Genomic DNA, 22,571 nt, shown 5'->3' with positions numbered 1-22,571 from the left:
GCTTACAGCTAACCATTCCCTTTTCTTATTCAGAATAAATATTTTGCAGGTGAAAGACTATAGATAAAGGAAAATGGATTCAATCAATGAGGATTTATTGTAAAACTATTTAGTTCCAAGGAGAGACTAATGGATAACAAATGTACCCCAACAAAAAGCAGTGCCTAAATGCGAAAAAATAGCCTAAAGCAAAGACAGTGAAGTCTGAAATGTACTATACTGTAGTCGCGGCACACGACTCTGAGGTTGTTGTTATCGTGTCCTGGCAACCTTCCATTCAAAAGTGCGTCTGATTTCTTGTATAATATGAGGCGCACTGATTCGTGTATAATACTGTATATTTGTACATAATAATATTCGTGTATAATATATCGTGCATAATAATTTGATTCTTGTATAGTATGATACAAAATCGGAAGCACTTTTGAATGATAAGTTGCCAGGGTACGATAATGACAACCTCATAGTCGTGCGCCGCGACTATAGTGAACTGTGGACTTGAGGGTTTGATGATACAAGTGAGGATACTTGTTGATTTGCTGTTGAAAATTTATTCTTTCTTTTCAGATTAAATAAGTTTTCAGAATAAATTACAAATGGCTGATGACAGTGATGATGAAATTATGCGTGACAGTAGTGTCGACGTTGACGATGTGGATAATGCGGAATTATAGTCGGTGTATGACAGTCAGAACAGTTCAAATGACAGTGATAGTGATATCAATGACTTTGAGCAACTGCCAGGAAAATGCTTGTGCACATCAGGCCCATGTACTTCCCACACACCTGGTGACCCAAAAGCCTCCACATCTGCTCCTCCTCAAAGTGATCCAGTTCCATCCACATCTGCTCCTGCACGAGATGATACTGTTGCCACCTCTTCTGCAGGCAAGTCAGCGCCCACCAGAAGAAGTGAATTACTTGTTAGATTCAGGTTGAAGGTCATTACAGGCAAAAATGGCCATCGGTGGTCGACAAAGCCAACAGTTAAAAGCAGTTCAAGAATACCCAGGCAAAATCTGTTGCCAACTTTCGACTATGCATCAGCTAAACAACACCACTTTACTCCCACTCCCACTCGCTGCTTCGAGTACTTCTTCAAGAGTGATATTAAAGATGAAATAGTTACACATACATACACCCACATTGCCAAAGAAGCCCCCAAATATAAAAACATGATGACACCAGTGGACAGAGTAATGCAGCATGAGATAATGACACTCTTTGGTGTTTTGTTATTCTCAGGGGCCAAAGGTGATAATGATGTTACCACAAAGGAAATGTTCAGCAGTAAGTATGGCCTAGCCTTATATCATACTGCAATGTCAGAACGGAGATTCTGCTTTCTGCTCCGCTGCCTTAGATTTGACAACCCCACTACAAGATAGCAGAGACAGAAAAATGACAAGTTGGCCCCCATCAGAAAGGTGTGGCACTTACGTACTGCTCAGTGTAAAAGTGGCTACACACCAGAAGCACATATCACAACAGATGAACAACTGATTGGTTTTCGAGGACGATGTCCATTTCACGTGTACATTACAAATAAACCAGAAAAATATGGCATAAAGATAATAATGATCTGTGATCCATCCATCCATCCATTGCCAGACGCCATGTATCCCAAACAGGGTGGTCAAGGGCTTAGAGTTAATTGTTTTACAGGGAGGGGCACTAATCCTCCACCAACCCCACTTGACGTAGGGATGCCAACAGCATCTGGTGTTCCCAGGCGGTCACCCATCCAAGTACTAACCAGACCCAACGTTGCTTAACTTCGCTGATCGGACGGGAAGCGGTGTACTCAACGTGGTATGGCCGTTGATCTGTGATACTGAGACTAAATACATGCTAGGAGGCATCCCTTATCTTGGGAAAGATACAAAACCGCCTAGCAGTATGTCCTTAGTCCATTTTGTGACAGTGGAGTTGGTGGAACCATTCAAACACACCAGCAGAAATATGACTGGAGATAACTGGTTTACATCTCTGGCACTTGTGAATGACTTGCATAATAATTATGGCCTGACATATGTAGGTACTTTGAAGCTCAGTAAGCCAAATACACTGGCTGTGATGACTGACAAAAACACTGTCCCAAAAGGATGCATTGCTTTCCTGTATGACAAAGCCGTAACCATGCTGTCTTACCATCCAGACAAAAAGAAAACCAAATTCCTACAACTCCTGTCAACAATGCATGACCAGCCTTTTATCCAAGCCAATGGGAAGCCTGAGATAGTTGAATTTTATAATTTGACTAAAGGCTGAGTTGATGCTTTTGATTAAATGTGTGCCCACTATTCTTGTAGTCAGAAGACAAGAAGGTGGCCATTATGCCTGTTCTGTGGCATGCAAAATGCAGGTACCATTAATACATGGCTAATATACAACAAAATGATGAGAGACAAAGGACAACCTGAGATGGAGGCCGTACATTTATGATGAACCTGGCAGAAGACCTGATCTTCCCCTGGGCAGAGGAGTGGATGTCTTTTAGACCCCTACAGAGGAGCACACAAATGACGATACGGGATGTTTTCAACATCAATATCCCACATAAGCTAGCCTGAACAAGATGTGCCTCCTGCCCCTGGAAGAAGGACTGGAAGACTTGCCAGATGTGTTGTGAGCATATCAGCTGCATCTGCACTGACTGCATTTAGATCCAGGTAAAACATGTTTTCTCATGGAATATCATTCATTCTACTTGCTAAATATGTTATCAGATGTATATATATGTATACAGATCTAAATGGTGCCTTGGAGTAATTTAAGAAGTATGTGAGAAGTTTTTCCAGGAAAATTACATAAATATTTACCTGTCAATTTTTAACTCTCCTGTTTTTTTATTTTGTTTTAATTTGCTAGTCTTTCTCCTTTCGTTTACAGAAGGTCCCAACATCGGTCTATTGCAGGCCACTCAAGGAATCAAGATATAACTTTTCAGTTTTGCAAGATTTAATTTTAATATTAGTATATATATAAAATTTAATAAATTTTCTGAAAACTTTTAAAAATTACTTTTTTTTTTTCATTTACATTTTATTATTTCTGGCTCTATTCAAAGATAAAGGTTGACTTATTTTTGTATTGAAGCATTTTGAAATATATCAAATGGAAGTATTTTTGTTTTAAATTTTTTTCCTTCGGGTATGTCAGACCCCAGTTTACCTAATATCTATATCTATATACCTAGGCTGCTTCCCCCAAGGAAAGGGAGGTAGCCGAGACAGGACGACACACTCCCCAATTACTCATCCATTCAAACACATTCATTCGCATCTAAGCCCCAAAGGGGAGAAGGGACAGATACTCACCACACTACACCGCACGAGGGTCAACTGCGCAGTGCAATCCGTGACATCCGCAGCAGAGCTCGACAGCAGAGCTGGTTTACCCCTGCCACATCATAAGACTCATCCCCTTACCTGCACCTGACCTAATTAGCTGATCAGACCAAATGCGGGAGAATATCCCCCCAGGACTGTGTCATCATTTATTCATTCACAATTTCTCTCCATTTATTTCTGTCATGCAGAGCCACTCTTCCTTGCTCAATAGACATCATTCTCGCATCCAATGCTCTCTTCACACTGTCCATCCATCCTATCTGTGGTCTCCCTCTCAGCCTTACACCTCTCACATCAGATCTAGTTATCTTTTTCACCAATTGCTCATTATCCATTCTCTCCATATGCCCAAACCATCGCAACACCCTCTGCTCAACTCGATCAGCCATCTCCCGAACAACTCCAGTTCTCCTTCGCACTTCATCATTTCTCACTCTATCCATACGCGTGACTCCACACATACTCCTCAGACACCTCATTTCCATTACATTCAAAGTTTTCCTCTCTGCTACACGCATATTCCATGTTTCAGCCCCATATAACGCAGTCGGTACCACAACACTCTCATACAGCTTTCTTTTTTTACCTAATATACTGTAGTAACAAAAAATACCTTTACCTATCCAGGGCTAGGTAAACATTTTCGCCTTTGTCTTTCAACTTTTACCTTTCCTTCTTGCTGGAAGTTTGCTGTCATTCAGCCAGTCCCAAAGAAGGGTGACCATTCTCAACCCTCTAACTATCGTCCAATTGCTTTAACATCCTGTATCTCAAAAGTTTTCGAGTCTATTCTTAACATAAAAATTTTAAAGCATCTTTCCTATCACAATCTTCTTTCTGATCGTCAGTATGGGTTCCCTCAGCGATGCCCCACTGGCGATCTTCTCATCTAACTTTCAAAATCCAGGTCATCCTCCTTTCGGGACTTTGGCAAAAGCTTTGCCATTGCACTTGACATCTCAACGGCTTTCGATCGAGCGTAGCATAAATCTTAAATTTCCAAACTGCCCTCTTACCGTTTCTATCCTTCTATCTGTGCCTTCATCTATAGCTTCTTTTCTGGTCGTTCTATAGCTGATTTCGTAGACGATCATCGTTCTTCTAGATCTATCAACAGTGGTGTTACCAGGGCTCTGTCCTATCACCAACTCTCTTCCTTTTATTCATCAATGATCTTCTAAGCTGTACATCTAATCCTATCCACTCATACGCTGATGATTCCACCCTTCACGTTTCCATTTTGGTTTCTGCAACGTCCATCTCACCAGTTACTTCAGCAAACAAGGGATGAGGCTATGGTACACCTAATGTCTGACGTGGCTCGTATCTCTGACTAGGGTAAAAATAATCTTGTTGTTTTTAATGCATCAAAGAGTCAGTTTTTACTCCTATCAACCTGTCAAAATCTTCCATAGGAGAACCCAATATTGTTTAATAATATCCAACTCAATCCTGCATCATCCTTGAACATGTTTGGGGTCTCATTCACACGGGACTGATCTTGTAAAGATCATATTGCATCTCTTGTAAAAGCCAACCCCGTGTCTTCTTTACCCCTGCGTGGTTGTTGACTTTATACATGGGTTTTATTCACCCCTGTTTAAAGTACAACTCTCATGTGTGGGGAGGCTCCCCACATAGAGCTCTTCTCAATAGGGTGGAGTCAAAGGCTATTTGTCTCATCAACTGTCCTCCTCTTACTGGCTCCCTTCAACCTCTGTCTCTTCACCGCACTGTTGCCTCTTTATCTCTTTTCTGTCGCTAATTTCATGGTCACTGTTTCTCTGAATTGTCTGCTTGCATCCCTCCACCGCTATGACAGGCGCATATCACCCGTCTAGCAACAAACTGTCATCCCTATTCTGTCCAACTCTCCAATGCAAGAGTTAACCGTTACTCCCAGTCCTACATTTATGCAACAGGTCAACTCTGGAACACTCTCCCTCTATCTGTATTTCCAACTTCCTATGATCTCCAGTCTTTCAAATGCAGTGTGTCCAGGAATCTCAAAATGAATGGTACTTGACTTCCTCTCTATTTTGTATTGTTTTTGTTTTTATTTCTTGGAAGGAACGTTTCGTGGGCTCAGCCTTTGGTTCCCTCTTCCTCGCATAAGAAAGGGTACAATTTCGGATTCCCAGCGCCGACTTAACCTTTGGGTCATTCATTATATTCAAAAGTAGAGGTGCTGCTTCAACGAATTTGGTTCCGTTGTTGCTTATTAATTTACTAGGACATGACCTTCTAGCTGCAAATCTAAATACGTTCAGGAATGTCTCTGAACTTAAATCTTGTGCCATTTCTAGATGGACTGCCCATTTGTAGGTGCACGTAAACAAGCATATATACACTTTATGCAGAGTTCCCTCACCTATAACAGTTATAACCCCTGTATAATGAATTCCAGTTACTTTGAAGGGCCGACTTACATTTACCCTATCCTTCGGTAAAGCAGGTGGTCCTGAATAGTCATATGGTCGTTGTTATTACTTCCTACATGTAATGCAACTCTTGAGACATTTCTTTACGATCTGTCTACCCTTAGGGATCCAATAGCTTTCTCGGATTCGGGCCAAAGCCTGCGGCACACCTCCATGAAGAGTTAACTCGTGGACTTCCGAAACAGTTAACTGTACAAAATAATCATTCCTGGGTAGTAATATAGGATGTTTAGTTTGGAGAGGCAAATCAACCTTTAGTATTCTGCCACGGCATCTGATTAGACGCTTTCCATCTAAGAATAATCCTAAATCTCTTATCAGCTTATTATTGCTGCCAGTGCCTTGGCATAAAAGGTAAACAATCTCTCCGTAATATTTCCTTTCAAGCTTTTTCAGCCAATATTCCATGGGATCAAACTCCTCAAACCCCACTTTCCTATTCAAAAATTTAATAACTAACTTAGTAGTGTTGATGAAAAGCTACTAACATCAGTCACATCTGGCTCAGGTACTACAGGATCCAAATTTACAACACTAACCTCAGCAATACTATTCTGTTGCTACTCAGGCCATTCCTTAGTAAGTAACCACTTGGGACCTTTAAACCACAAGTTATCTTTGGTCAGTCTCTTTACTGTCGAACCTCTTGAGAGCAGATCAGCTGGATTTTGTTTGGAGGATACATGCATAAATTTAAATTTAGAAGACAGTTCTTTAACAGTCTTCACTCTATTGCGAACAAAAGGAATTTTACTGCCTTCCTTTCCGACCCAATAAAGACAGATCTTACTGTCAGTCCATATATAAATATCTTCAAACTGAGTATCAAAAGTAGTGGTTAAATACCTGGCCAATTTAGTTCCTACTTCTATGGAAGACAATTCCATTTGAAGTAGGAATCTTCCTTTAACTGGTGCAACTCTGGCTTTGGACATAATAATTTTACTATCCTTTCCGATTGCACAATAAGCTACAGCTCCATATGCCTTTTGAGAATCATCATAAAATGTATGTAAATGTTACTTCTCATTATTGTTTATTTTCCTGGGAATACATACACTTGATGTTTTTTTTCAAATTCCTTTCTAATCTGTTCCTATTGTTCAACATATGTCTCACCTAACTCAGTGTCCCAGTCTACAGTAACTTTTCTCACCAAGCCTCTTGCGCTAAATATTTGCCCCTAATAACTGTAGGACTGACCAATCCTAATGGGTCAAATAACGTGGAGACCTGACTTACAGGGACCTCTTGGTGAGAATGACATCAGAGAAATTAATTGGTTTTAAACTTATTTCATCAGCCTTTGTATCCCAGTTAAGACCCAACACATTTTGAGTTTGGGGGATGTCAGTATTTGGAGAGTCCTCTTGTATTTTATTCCTCATAAGTGGTGAATCTGTATTCCAGCTCTGTAACGGCAAGTTTGCCTTCCCACATTCGGAATTGGCTACTTCATAAGCCTTCAATGCTTCTGTCTCTGTATCAGCAACACCTTGCATATTATCCATATAAAAAGCCTGCCCTATTTCTGGGCAGTTGGCATTTCCAAAATCATGTTTCAAAGTGTTGCAAAGTAGGAAAGGACTAGCACAAGAGTAACAGAGCAACGATCGGAAAGTTTTCAATGGATTATCCTCATTTTGACCGTCTTGAGGCCAGGAGAATTTTGTAAATTTCCTATCCTTTCTCAATCCTACTCTGAGAAAGGCCTTACTAATATCTGCTGTATAAGCATAAGGTTTCTCGCTCAATCTTAGTAACACATTCCCTAACTTCTCTGTTAGTGTAGGTCCAGAGTATAGGCAATCGTTCAAGCTATCTGATCCTTTGGACGCTTTACTACTACAACTGACAGCTATCCTTATGGGAGCTGTTACTGAAGCCTTGCTTACAGCATGATGTGGTAAGTAATGTCCTTCTTTATGATTAAAGGGAAATTCTACCTCTGTTGTAAATTTATTCTTCAACTGATCCTCAGTAATTTTATCATATATAGTTAGATGTTCTGGTTTGTTTCCCAGCTTTCTTAGAAGAGAATTAACCTAAGCTTCAACTGCTTGGTAATTTATTGGTAACTCCGAATGTTTTAGTTTCCATGGTAATCCTACCCAATACTGTCCATCTCTAAAATCCACAGACTGATCATACAAATCCAAAGTTATATTATCTTCAGGGGTTGGTTCTTCAGGGTGTATTCCTATACTGTCTAGGTCCCACAATTTGTGTACAGGTTCAATTTTTTCATTCAGCAAGTCATTTATCTGAGTACTGTAGGATCTACTTCTGCACCCGTTCAAGCTACCATCAATGACTGTGTGTGGGTAACAAAGACTGAGTCTACCACCTTGGCATCTCCTCTGGCTTGCTTAGGAAAAGGCAACTGACCCATATTAAGGTTACCTCCTGGACTCTTGAACAACTGTACATTACTCCTTTTGAAAGTCCTATGTAGGAATCTTCCACAGTAATACGATCCAATCATCATTGTTATAAGAGCCACAGTAGCCAAAGTAATCCCTAAGCTCTGTTGATGATAAGAGGTTTCCTTCAGTCCTTATATATATATATATATATATATATATATATATATATATATATATATATATATATATATATATATATATACTTGTCCCTATATTATCCAGTACAGCTGCTGGTATACGGCATTTACGTCTGCCTAGTTGTATTACAGGTCTAACTAAATCAAAGGACTGAGCTTCCATAGTAGTTAAAAAACCCTGTAATGGCTAGATTTACTTTATCAATTGTAGGTAACTTTAATTTCTTCACAATCTCTGCAGAAATAAAGGTTTTCTGTGCACCCGTATATAAAAGAGTACGTGCTAATTTGTTTCTATTCTCTATCATTACCTTCCCATCTACAATTGGAACTGCAGATGGCATTATTATTGGAGGATTCGCTTTAGCAACTGTCATATTGATAATTGCAGTTTTAGGAACCTCATACTTCATCATCCTTGGACATAAAGCACTGTGATGATTGTCTTTTTTACATTTGAAACAAAGATTTAGTTTAATCTTGCAGTCCGAGGAAGTGGTTTCAGAATGCATGCAAATCACACAACACCCCAATTCCTGAAGCCTCACAGTTCGAGAAGCGTAATCAGGATAATGTTGACAAGATGCACTGGAATGTTGTTCACCACAAAACACGCAGACCTTTCTGTCCTTTACCATGGAAATATTTACCTCCTTATTTTCATCAGCCTGTCTATTCCTTGTCCTTAATGCTTTATCCTCAGATTTTAACCCGCCCCGTGCCAGTGCCGTTTTAAAACGGTCTGATGTAAATGCGCGCTCAGTGCCAGTGCCGTTTTAAAACAGTCTAAAATAAAAAACTTCACTATGACTGCATTTTTCAAGATTCGCAGGTAAAAATTGGCAGGCATGTAAGGTAACTGCTCATTTACCATTCTCCAGGCTGTCAAAGCCATACACTCACTTGCTCCACCCCTCACGCTCACTCTGCCTCACTCTGCCTGTGTGCCTCACCCAGTGCTGTACATAGTGAAGGCATTTTGTAATTATTTTCATGTAAGTGTAAGTTGTAAAGATTTTCTTGTAACTGTAAGGACTATATAGTGAAGTCAAGTTGTAAATACCTTTTTGTAAGTGCCAGGACTGTACATAATGAAGTCAGGTTGTACCTATCTTCAAGTAAGAGTAAGATAATGCATTCACAGTGAGAAAGACATGCAAATTGTCATAGATGCTGAAGTAATAAGTAATCAGAAAAGTGTACTGAACATTGCTATAGCTTCCCGGCATAAATACCTGAGTATACCTTACATAGAAAACGGCTTTCTCTCACGTACGTGGTGAACATGAGAGAGTGGCTATACCTGTGCAGGCATATGCAGGACTGAATAAGACCCATTTCCGAGCCTCGGTCAGCATTTTAACAGCGAAATTCGTTGTTTCCACATCAAAATCTATCATTTTAGCCAAAATAAAATGTCAAGAAATGGCCGGCACTGGGGTGACCCATAGGGTTAAAAATAGCCGGCACGCAGCGGGTTAACCCCTTAACCGTGGGGCGTCACTTTTGTGACGCTTGGGAGCAAGGGATCATACCACGGGGCGTCACTTTTGTGATTCTGTGTTATTTTGAATTCGCCCGGGCTTTTAAGTGGTTGCTTGTATCATCTATCAGTACTGCCAATGTCCAACACTAGTTAGCACTCTTAATCTCATCTGTACTCCCATCCATTATTGACAATTTAGCCATTTCTCCCCGTTCTTGACTCCCCTCCCTACTTCCCCTCCATTACCCTCTCCTCTCACCTGCCCAGCTGTGCTACGCTACGTAAATCTTCCCTGGAATTTTTCACTGATTTCATCCATGGAAATAAGCCCTATGCCCTATTCTTATACCAAATAGTATATACAAGAAAGAAATAAGGGAAGAGAGAGTGCCATACACCTAGAATTGGCTAATTATCACCTGACAACATCTCACGTGCACTCGTTCGCAAATTTCCGCTGTTTATTTCCCCTTGAAATATGCCGTATAACCTATTTTCGTAATAAAAATATATATAAGAAAGGAAGAGAGAAGCCTAGGTGATATTTACATTCACCTGGAACTACCTAATTATTGCAGGCCACCACACTGTATTCTACGCTAAGTAAATCTTTCCTGGAATTTTCCACTGATTTCATCCATTGAAATAAGCCCTATGCCCTATTCTTATACCAAATAATACATACAAAAAAGAAATAAGGTAAGTGATAGTGCCATTCACCTGGAATTGGCTAATTATCACCTGACAACACCTCACGTGTATTCGTTTGCTAATTTTCGCTGTTTATTTCCCCTTGAAATATGCCGTATAATCTATTCTTGTAATAAATATACATATAAGGAGGGAAGAGAGAAGCCTAAGTGATATTTACATTCACCTGGAACTACCTAATTTATTATGTATTGTCTTGGTTTCCTGCCAATCATTTCATTGCTATACTGTATATTAGCAGGTCTCACAAGGCTGAAGTTGGCAGTATTGCACTCACCATAGCCAGGCGGCAGGAGGCCACCACTATCACTTTACTGTCGTCTTTCAAGGTGGAAGTACGTCGGATTCGCGCCTGTCAAATTCCGCTGATTTTTAGCCCCATGCAAAGGGCTCTGTGACCTCTACCCCCTACTAAACCTCGTGTGGAAAGAGGTAAAGGGCTGACAAATGATAAAGAGTGACTACGATCTTTCTGGTGAGTAAAGCAGTGCAAGTGGAAATGTAAATAATGTGTAAATAATGTGTAAACAGCAAGTGAAAGCAATAAATGTAAATATAAGTAAACAGTGGAAAATGGTTTTATAGTTACTGCAAGTGACATTGCCTAACACAGTGTAAATAAAACAGAAATGTAAATAATGTAAATAAAATAGAGAATGTAAATAGAAATGTAAATGAATAGTATTATAAGACTATGAGTATATATACTAGGAGTAATGAAAGTGAAAGTTTCACTCTAGCATGTACGAATACTATGAATTATGAGAGTGAAGGTGAAAGTGACATTCACTCTCAACGCTATTATACAGGACAAGAAAGTGAATGCTACGTATTTTACTGAAAGAGAAATTGAATGCCTACAATGACAATAAACTACTATTACTGAAGGAAACTTATGGATAAAGACTGTAGATATATATAAGTGTTATATAGTAATAGAAATATAAAGTGTGAGGAGTTTTATGAATAATAAATGACAGAACACCAGCAGCGAACGATCGGAAGTGGGAAGGTCATACGCCCACGTAATTTTCATTGCTTTCACAGTGTTTTTTTTTCTTTTGGAGTATGGATTCCAAACTATTTGAGAATCATAGAATAGTGTTTGTAGTGATAATATCAGGCTGTGGTAATGATACTACGGGTTGTTGGGAAGTGTAAAGTGGAGACTTCGTTACCCAACTTCAGAGGTCTCCACAACTCCTACGGTACTTGACGAAGGCTCAACAAACATCCCAGGAGAAAGCTGAAGGTATGTGCCATAAGCATATATAACTTTAGTATTCTAGGACTAATAACTGATTTTTGGTAAATATTTTTATAGAGTCTGTTGGAGCGCGAATATGCCCGCGGGAGCCGCATGTCAAAGCAAAACAAGCCCGCGGTTTAAGGGTTAAAGAGCTAAGAAAAGTACCTATCTCTTCTTTGAGTACAGACTTAGCCGTCCCTGACTTAGGTTTCCCAGCCAGTTGGTTAGTGGTTCTTTTCCTTATTTCTGCCTTCTGTTTAATTTCAGTAGGCCTTATTGTTCCTTGCAAATGTTTACAGAGTTGCATTAAGCCCTCTTCAATCTCCTCACAGGAGAAATCTTCCTTTTGGTACCTACTATACAAAGCATCCATTGTTCTAGGTAGAAGCTTTAAGGACACAATTCCAAAAAGCACCCAATCTGCTGCTTTAACATCATAAGTACCTAAAGCCTTTAAATTACAACTCATCGCAATCCTAAAATTTTGCAAGGAATCAAAATCATGATTAGGTATGGGTAATTCAATTAGAGCCTTCAGTAACTGGGTAATGACCTGCTCCCTGCCTTCATAATTCTGTCTAAGGATAGTCAAAGCCATCTCATAATCGTTTTCTTCCACAGGTTATTCGCTTATCAACTTGTAAGGCGTCCCTTTGACCTGTCCTAACAGATATGAGAGTTTACTCACATTAGGGAAATGTGCTCTATCATGGACTAAGTATTTTAAATGATCCCAAAAGGATTTCCAATGCTGCTCCCCATCAAACTCTGGAAGCGTAATTTGTGGTATTGCAGCTTTGCTGTTTCACAACTTGTGTTTCTGCGGTAGTATTAGCCAATTCTGACTCAAACAGCTTCATAATTGTTATATATTCCTCCAATTTACCTTCATATTTGGTAGTCCCCGAGTCAAAAAGATCTTTTATCATAATCTTTCTCTATTGCTGTTTCTAAATTTATGTAACTTTCTTCACACTTAGTCCATCTGTATTATAGTATATTCAAAAGACTACTTAATTTCTTCTTTGTCTGAGATGTTTCATTTAATAATTGCCTACACTCATTTATGGCTCTCGTTACCCATCCTGCCTTACCACAGGATGACCTCTTTAACAAGGAAATAGACATTTTGACTGATTTCAAATTTACTTGAATTACCATTAGTTTCAGTTTTACAACCACAAACTTACCTGAGCTCAGTAGTTATTAATCATTTTAAATTTTGAGGAGTGTAGGGATAGGGTTTATGGTAATAAACCTATCTCACTGGGTTGTTAAACCTCTAGGGTTGTCTTTATCTCCACACTCAGTTTCCAAGTAACCCAAATTTCCCTGGGTTCAGAACCAATTAACATCTTACTATAACTTAGGACCACCTAATGCTTATACAGCATTGAATTGTTCCTTCTTTAACTCAATGTAATTTACAAATTTCGCAAAAACCGCTTCTCTACCATGGTGATTCCAGTGTATACCATCGGCCTTTAGAGTTGCCCGGAACGGTTTTGCATTTCCCTTACGTATCCTCTGCAACTTTCTATTTATGGTCCTGCTAACTAATTTATACGCACCATAACAAACTGGTGAACCATATGGTAGGTTTCTAGGCTCAAGAAGGGGTATGAATACCAAGGATTTACATGAACCTTCAATGGCTCCTACCACGGCTAAAATGTTTTCAACAATTTCAGTAACTTCCACATCTTCATAAAATAATGTCATTTCCTCCCAGGAAAAGGATAGTGCGATCGTGCTCCCAGTCCAATACGGCATTTAGCCGATCATCATCAGAAAAGGAACTTGCCTTTCCACCAGGAGCCCAGTAGATACATATTTCCGTGTCTGTTACTTCTACAGAATGTGAAAGTAGACCATGCCCCACAAACCTGACCTTGAAATCGTTCAGTGCCTCTGCACACATCTGACAAAAATGTCAGAAATTTTATACACTCCTTTATCTGACGAGTGTTAGTCTAAAATGACCAATAAAATTAACAAGTCTCTTAGGAAATTAGGGTATAATTAATACTCTAACTCACCAGTAATTATCTCCTCATATCTTAGCTAGTTCCCCCCCGATTTGGCCAAATCATAAAGGTTACTTAGCTAGATAAAGTAAGGATAACAGATGATGACAGGCCTAAGGTTTCGGTCGGTTTGCCTGAGGCTTACAAGCATCCTTAGGTGCGTATATCACAGCATGCAACTTGAACGACCCTTTGAAACAGAATGGTAGAAATGGCGAGTCTCCTCTCCCTCATAGGATTCAGAGATGCCAACTGTTTATTTAATTACTATTGGCTAAATACAGTTAAATTACTTTATGAAATATACAAGGCAAATCTAACTTAATTTAATCTTAATTTTATTTAAACTAAAGCCAAATATTCCCTTTATCTATGTAAATATGTATTAAACTCTCATCTGCTTTTCACATTAGGGCACGTCATCCCACCACGCAGGTGCACTTAGGTCAATGGAAAATTCATAAGTATTTACATGTATTTCCAATGTAGTTCTCCACAAAGGTTAAATGCAGTAGCAATTAATTTATTAATAAGAAGAATTATTAACCCATGGATTACGAGCCACAGCTCAGGCTGGGTAGTGTCACGTTGTGAGCCACAGCTCAGGCTGGGTAGTGTCACGTTGCGAGCCACAGCTCAGGCAGGGTAGTGTCACGTTGCGAGCCACAGCTCAGGCTGTGCTGGCCTTGCATCACCGTAAACAACTTGACCCCTATGCAAACTTAAGCATGGCGCTACGAAAAGACGGAGAGATTTTTTTTTTCTTTTCAAGTTTATAATCAACATTCTGTTTTTTTCATTTTTTTCACTACTCCCGTACGTAAAATTACACATGGCCCTAGGGAAACACAGAGAGAGAGATTGTTATTTATTTTTTTTTTCACCAGATGATGCCCTGGATGTTTATCTTCAAGTTTAAAATGAATAAAAACTAAAAAAAAGGAACTTTTTTCCTTTGTTTTTTTGCGCACCGTGGGGTGGAATTAAAAAGGTAATTCTGCAATCCACGGAGTTAAAGAGAACATAATCTCTGGGTTATAAAATCGCTTGAAATAGTCATTAACATTCTCCGGGTTTTCCTTTGCTTTTAATAGGAAGAACTATTTTAAAAGGTAAAGAGCTCAACCGCTCTGGGGGAAAATATTTCCCACAGTCTCTTCTCCATATATTCAATTCCTGTAAGTTTGGGGTATCGTTTGATATCCTTGGTGTTAATTTTGTTGCAGTTAGGCAAATAATACATGTGGTTCCATTTCTTTTGGCACAGTCTCTCTTCTTTAATAATTTAGACACCATTCCATCTACATTCAAGTACATCATCTTAATCATCTTGTTTACATACTTGCCATAGCTTGAGTCTACTGTCTTCGTTCTTTTTCTTCCCTATTGTTTATGTACCACTTTCTTGCCTGCAATCCAATTACTTCATTTTAAAAATCGTTCTTCATTTCCTCTGATCTTTTCTTGTTCTTTATTTTTGCTTACTCCCTTTTCTTCTTTAGTATTCCCAATTCCACTTTAGTTAGGCATTTTTTGTATCCATACTTTTAAAAAATCCTCTTTTTCCACGAGTTTCTTTGCATTTTTAAGTATTTCCTCCACAGTGTTCATTCTCTGGAAGGTTACTTTCAGAGGCCTTGACTTATTACTCTCATATTTCCCTAGCCTTTTGTGTTCCTCTATGTCTTTATCACATATTTCCTCTGATACTTCCTTCAATATGCTCATTATATTTGCCTTTTTTTTTCTCTCTCTCTCAAAATATTTCTTATATATAAATATTTTTAAATCTATACCAGTGATTACTGGAGATTTGTTCATATCTGCTGAATCTTTGACCAATTTTGGGATATTTTTAACGATTTCTTTCTCTTCCTTGCTAATGTTTCTTCCTTCGACTTTTGTTTCTAGGTCTTTCCTTACTTTCACCATTTCAGCATACATAGTTTCTACTTCATCTTTGCAACTACTGCTGTGGTCTATCAGACTGCTTGCTTGCCTAATTATCTCTGTTTCATTTCTGAACTGCTCCATAATACTCTCAAGGTTGTCAACTGTGCTTGTCATTTCGCTAATCTTCCTTCTAACTGAACTGATCCCAACTGATAGTTCCTCTATTGTTGTGTCTTCTTTTTTTAGTTTAATTCCTTTACTTATTTTTCATTTTCTTCCTTCTGCATGTGTAATTGCTTTTTAATTTCATCTATTTCACTTTGAAAAGTTTTCTCCAGTGTATTCACTTTATCAATTTATTATATGTTTCCATTTCAACCAGTTACTGGTAGAAATCATCACCCTCTTTAGCTTTATCCCTTGTCTTAACTCCTTCCATATTCACTTTACTAAAGATGGTGTTCATCTTGTGATAATTTCACTTAGAAAGGTAAATTCTACTTATAAATTTGCATCTCCCTGCTACCCGCCTGGTGACCGATGACTCCCAGCTGATGATGCATTGTATCAGCAGACCTTTGCACTAATTGGATGTATTCTCTTATTTGGACAACACTTTTGCCTATAGTTGCTCTACTATATTAGAACATCGTTTAATTTAACCTAGTACAGAGTTTGACTCATATAAAGATACTATTAAGGTGTGGTCAGTTCTGGCCAAGGTGACCATCGCAGAGGCAGAGGTGACGTGACGTGCTGCCTCTTCTGGTGCCGATGTGTGTGTGTGATCTTGTGGTGGCGTATGTGCATATGAAGCAGAGTTTATGATGAGCTTTATAACCAGTTCTCTCGTTAATTAGTAAAATAATCTGAGGTGAAAAATTTACTCATTAAATAATTCTTATGTAATCACACGCTTATTTAAGATTACGATGTAATTAAGTCCTCCATTTCCCTTATCCATCATTATTCATTTACTTTCCTCAAGCTTCATACCCACTCTCTCCTGTACCCTCCTCTATCCCCCTTCCTCCCTTCGATCCAAGACATTCCTGACTGTCCTTTACCTATCACCACTGGTAGCTCGAAACATAAGTCGACGATATGCCGGGTTCACACGTACTGCAACAATGGAATAACAGCTCTGATTGTACCAGGTTGAAGTGATCTCGGGTATGCCTTTGCATAAACACAAACACGCATACCTACGCTCACCTCTGCAGTTCATCCATAAGTATGACATTCATTCTATTTACCTGTGCAGTCAACACCCAACACTGAATATATATATATATATATATATATATATATATATATATATATATATATATATATATATATATATATATATATATAAAATATTGCAAAGCACAACTGCACTCATCTAATAATAAAAAGAAACTACACTTGCCTCACACACACACACACACACACACACACACACACACACACACACACACACACACACACACACACCAATTTACCTGCATTCCACACAACTACATCAACAAAACTTTAACCAACAAGCCTGCATCTGAATCCACATCTGCACGCACCAGACACAACTATATTGCTTACATCTGCACTTAAACCACACATTTGCAGTATAGTCCTCACGTTTACAACCGACGATGGCCCCACAGTCTGCCTGTTAGTAGCGATATAAAGTCTACAACTACGTTCATAACAAAGTCTTAAACAAAAGACCAACACATTACATATCCAAATTCATCACACAACACCATCACATATACAGTGGTATACAGTACATCAGCACCATCACAGCACACCTGCATCCGAACATACCGACACTGTCAGTAACCAACACGTCTGAACAGAGTATTTTTACACCGTCACAACACACATGCACATTCACTGCATATGCACCAAAAGCAAACATTCATCCTTACACATTATTACTTATACTATATAAATATCCAACAATTCGATCACATTCTACACACCGACAGTAACTACAAATCTCCACACACACACACACACACACACACACAATCCCCGACATCTTTAACTAACACTACATTTTCAAGAATAAACCTTTTACTACAGCCACTACAAACCTCCGCTACCAACACACACCTTCAGCCCACAGCACATCTGCCACAAAGCTATACTTATACCCTAGTACATTTAACACTAACACCGTACCTACATTCTTAAAATCACCTACACTGTACACACCTACAGCCACTACACACCTCTGCCAAAACACACCCCTGCCCTATGAGCACAAGTGACTTTGTTACTCAACCGGCCGTCCCCCAGCAATTGTGTTGCACTTTTCACTGTTTCAGTTTCTCTGGGAGTTGGTCAGCATACTCTTCTATGCATTTCCCTCTAACTGTCTACACCAAACTGCATGCATACTACACACCACACTTCCTGTTCCAAAAATTGCAAAAACGGCATCTCAGCACCCGCTCTCGGAGTTCCGAAGGGGGAAGGGGGCGAGCAAAAAGCATTAATGCCCCCACCATCCGCCCCTCTCCCGTTGTGCTGTGTTGAAATATTCGCTCCGCACTTATGGGGCACAGGCAAACAGAAGAGCCCTTCAGGGAAAAAGCTGGAACAAGCTCTCCAATTAGAGCATAGCGGGAACAGCAAACTGGCGAAAGAGGGAAAGGCAGCAGAGGCAGGGGAAGGTGCGGTGGTTTGTGGTGAGATCAGCTACCCGATGATCGACGAGTCAGGGCGGGGCTTGAAGGTAGATGGTGAGGCCGGCTGCAAGATGGTCTAGACGAGGGCAGGGCGGGATGAGAGCCGGATAGACAGCGCAGCGCTGATGGAGCAGGCGCCGACGAGCTAAGGTGGAAGCCGCCCCGACACTGCCTTCAACCCCCACGCCCCTAATGGAAAGGGCGATGAAGACTCGCCCAGCTCTCCAGCAGCAGCAGGTGGAAGCACAGAGGGGAGGCCCGATCCTGGTCGTCACAGATGGCACAGCCCCGGTCCAGGTCGTGGTGGAGGGAGGGTCGTCGGCTGGGTAGTCTACGGTGCAGGAGCCTTGACCTCCTGGTAGGCAGACCAGGGCACTCCCTCAGACAGAAACGACGGGCCCGTCCCTCGGCTGATACGGGTGCTGTGGAGAGCTGGTCCCGCCAGGAGGTCTTGTCATGACGAGAGATGTGCTGCGAGTGCCCTCTTCTGGTAAAGACCATAAGTGAGGTGTAAGGAACCATTGTCTGCCTCACTCCACATAAATTTCTGTAACACTGTGGCCATTCCACTTACTTTCTCTTTGTTGAACACCAGCTCTCTTCATCTAAGACTCGCCATCTCTTTCTCACTGAGACTCAGCTGTCTGAGGCAACCTTATACCAAACTCTTCTCTGTATCCTCCTACTCCTTTTATACTCGCTTCAGAGCCAAGAGTGGCTGTTGTGTGAATATATTCAGAAACATATCTTACTCTCGTGTTTTCGAACTTGAACCATCTGAGTTATCTACACTCTGGCTTCGGCAATCCGGTCATTCTCTGACTAAATATATCTGTGATATGTACTTGCCCCCTAGTTTTAATGACTACGAAAAATTCTTCGACTACTTTACTTGTAAGATGAAACACATTAGCCTACATCAGCTTCTTTCCTTGAAATCTCCATTTTAAGTTATAACAATGTTCACCACCATCTTTGGCTCTCCGTTCCATTAGCTTACCTCCTGGCTAACAGGCTTACACCTTTTTTATCTTGAATGACTTAGAGCAGCTTGTACAGTACAGCTAACAGGCGTACACCTTTTTTTTTATCTTGAATGACTTAGAGCAGCTTGTACAGTACAGCTCCCTACCCACATCCCAGATAGCCACGGAGAGAGTTCCTAGGTAACTGACCTTTTCCTGACAACTAATCCTTCAGCTTACTCTGTTAATCTTTTGTTTAACTAAGCCTTCAGCTCACTATGTTATTCTTTTGTTTTCGTTGGACTCCTCCAGTCACAACCTTATCACCTTAACCAGTCCCATCACTTTAGTATGGTCCGTGGACCCTCTCCAGATGCAGTGGTTGTAGTATTTTGGAGCTGCTGATTGGGAGGCCCTCAGGCAGAACTACTCTTATTCTTCCTAGAATGATTACCAGAGAGCGAGCAATGTTTGCTCTCAGTTAAGTTTGGAAATGAGCTGCCCAGCTCGACTCTACCGTCATGCCAAGCAGAAACTAATAACTTTACTGCTATGAGAAGTAGAGTTGAAATTCTTTCTGTAGGTGATACATTCGTTCAATAGATTTTGTTATCAACTAAAAACTCACCCATAAATGCATAGGAAATCCTCGGAATCTCTAGATTTCCAAGGGAGTGTTTGGCTCTAATTAAAGAGCGCTATCACGAATTGGCGTGAGCGTGTTTATAAGTTCGTGACATTTTTGTTCACTGAAAACCGCGAATTCTAGTGGAATTCTCATTGCGTATTGCTCATTTCAACCGTCCACGCATTTACTGGACTGGGACGGTTTTCAGAACATTTTTCAATTTTTCATAAGTGATCATCCTTGCGCGCGACATTAGCACCTTCGCTGAATGATTTATTCTGAGTGTGTATCACTCACATTATTTCCGTTGGCCGTTAGCAAGCGCGGCCGGCCCTTACCCTCTCATAATTTGAAATCAGTCAGGATTGGAACGTAGTGAGAGCAGATTCGTTTGGGCCCAGTGTGGAGCAGCGCCGTTGTCCATCGAGTTCCGGAAATCTCCACTCAGCGTGAATCGGCATAGAGGTTTAGCGGTTGCAGCGTCCGTCCTGTGCCGACGCCCAGTTCAATTCCGCTTACCACACTCTCTGACCAGTATTTCCCTTCGTTTTTCCTAGGCTTAAGAGTTTAGCTTTTGAGTGAGTGAGTGAGTGTGTTCTCCTTATTTTGAATTCATTTGAGACTCATGTAACGTAAAATTTATTTCAGTGTAATTAATAAATTTACAGTTCTTTTTCTTGAGCTTAATGTAATGTAACTCGTGTTTTATTTCTCCACATTAAGATGGTGATTGGAAATACGCTGTTTGAGAAGGAAGATATTTATAAGTATACATGGGTGAGACAGGAGGGTGGAAGGGTTGTTGATAGAGCTTTGATGGACTATGTGGTTGTGTCTAGGAATGTAATAGGAAGATTGTTGGATGTGAGAGTTCTGAGAGGGGAGGGTGGAGGTATGACTGACCACTACCTGGTGGAGGGAAAGTTAAGAGTTGGTAAGAGATGGGTGAGAGCTAGGAGGGTTAGGTGTGGCAGGGAGGTTTTGAAAGTGAGTGAGTTGGATAAAAGAGAGAAAAAGACAGAGTATTAGGAGAAGTTGAAAGATGAGTGGAACGCGATGAAAGATCAGGAAAATGGCAGTGTGGAGGAGGAATGGCAGTTGTTTAAGAGTGCTGTGGTGGGGCATGCAGAAGAGGTGTGTGGTGTGAGAATGTGGGTGGTGGTGTAAGAAAAGGAAGTGAATGGTGGTGCGAGGAAGTAAGTATGGCTGTGGCCGAGAAGAGACGTGCATATGAAGTGTGGCTGCAGAGGAAGGATGAGATGTCATATGAAAGGTATAAGGAAAAGAGGAATAGGGCGAGAAGGGCTGTGCGTGATGCTAAAGTGGCAGCAGATGAGAGGTGGGGTAGGCGGCTGATGGAGAATTTTCAACAGAATAAGAAAATGTTTTGGAAGGAGGTGAAAAGGGTGCAGAAGGGAGAGTCTGGGAAGGAAGAACGAGTAAAAGCAGAGGATGGAAGGATATTAATTGAGATGGATGCGATAAGGAAGAGATGGGCAGAGTATTTTGAAAGATTGTTAAATGTAGAGGAGGAAAGGGTGGCTGAGATTTTGGCGGATGGAAGGGTGCAAGGAATAAATGTGTTGGGAGAGTTGAATGATTCTTTGATCACAAAGGAGGAAGTGGAGAAGGCAGTAAAGGAGATGAAAACAGGGAAAGTTGCAGGTATGGATGGGTGTGCTGTGGAATGGCTGAAGGGTGGTGGAGTGATTATTGTTAACTGGTAAGATTGTTGAATGTGTGCTTTGTGAAAGGTATGGTGCCAATTGACTGGGCAAGTGCTTGTGTGGTCCCGTTGTATAAAGGCAAGGGTGATAAGTATGAATGTACTAGCTTTAGGGATGTAAGTCTGTTGAGTGTTGTAGGTAAGGTTTATGGCAGAGTGTTAATTATGAGAGTTAGAGAGGGTACAGAGGGAGTGATTGGTTACGAGCAGTGTGACTTTAGGAGAGGGAGGGGATACGTGGATCAGGTGGTTGCTGTGAGACAAGTGTGTGAAAAGTATTTGGCGAAAGGCAAGGATGTGTTTTGGGCATTCATGGATTTAGAGAAATCGTATGATAGAATTGATAGGGAGGCTTTGTGGACTGTTTTAAGATTGTATGGACTTGATGGTAGGTTACTAAAAGGGGTGAAAAGTTTTTATGTAAATAGTAGAGCGTGTGTAAGAGTGAGAAATGCTGTGAGTGATTGGTTTCCCGTGAGAGTAGGGCTGCGACAGGGATGTGTGATGTCGCCTTGGTTGTTTAATATTTACATGGATGGTGTTGTAAGGGAGGTGAATGCAAGAGTTTTAGGTGAAGGTCTATCTGGTGAATGTTGATGTTGGAGTGTGGAATCTGAAGCAGCTGCTGTTTGCAGATGATACTGCACTGGTGGCTGATTCAGAGGAGAGATTGAGACAGTTGGCAGAGGAGTTTGGAAGGGTGTGTGAAAGGAGGAAATTGAAAGTAAATGAGAATAAGAGTAAAGTGATGAAGTTTACGAGGTTGGTAGATGGTAGGGGGATGAATATAGTTTTGAATGGCGAGTTGTTTGAGGAGGTAGAGTGTTTTAAGTATCTAGGGTCACATGTTGCTG

The 22,571-nt window shown here is 40.5% G+C and overlaps 1 non-coding gene across 1 annotated transcript; it reads right to left on the bottom strand.

The window, feature by feature from the left end:
• Positions 1–1,707: 1,707 nt before the first annotated feature.
• LOC145417660 (5S ribosomal RNA) lies at positions 1,708–1,826 on the bottom strand. The gene has a single exon (XR_013900525.1). It is a non-coding gene; the product is annotated as a 5S ribosomal RNA (ribosomal RNA).
• Positions 1,827–22,571: the final 20,745 nt, after the last annotated feature.

The sequence above is a fragment of the Coenobita brevimanus genome, chromosome 110 (assembly GCF_032717465.1).
Source record: "Coenobita brevimanus isolate Jiangsu-jjx chromosome 110, ASM3271746v2, whole genome shotgun sequence".
Classification (NCBI taxonomy): domain Eukaryota; kingdom Metazoa; phylum Arthropoda; class Malacostraca; order Decapoda; family Coenobitidae; genus Coenobita; species Coenobita brevimanus.
Note: the sequence above shows the minus strand (reverse complement) of the source record. Positions and strands in the feature narration are given on the sequence as shown.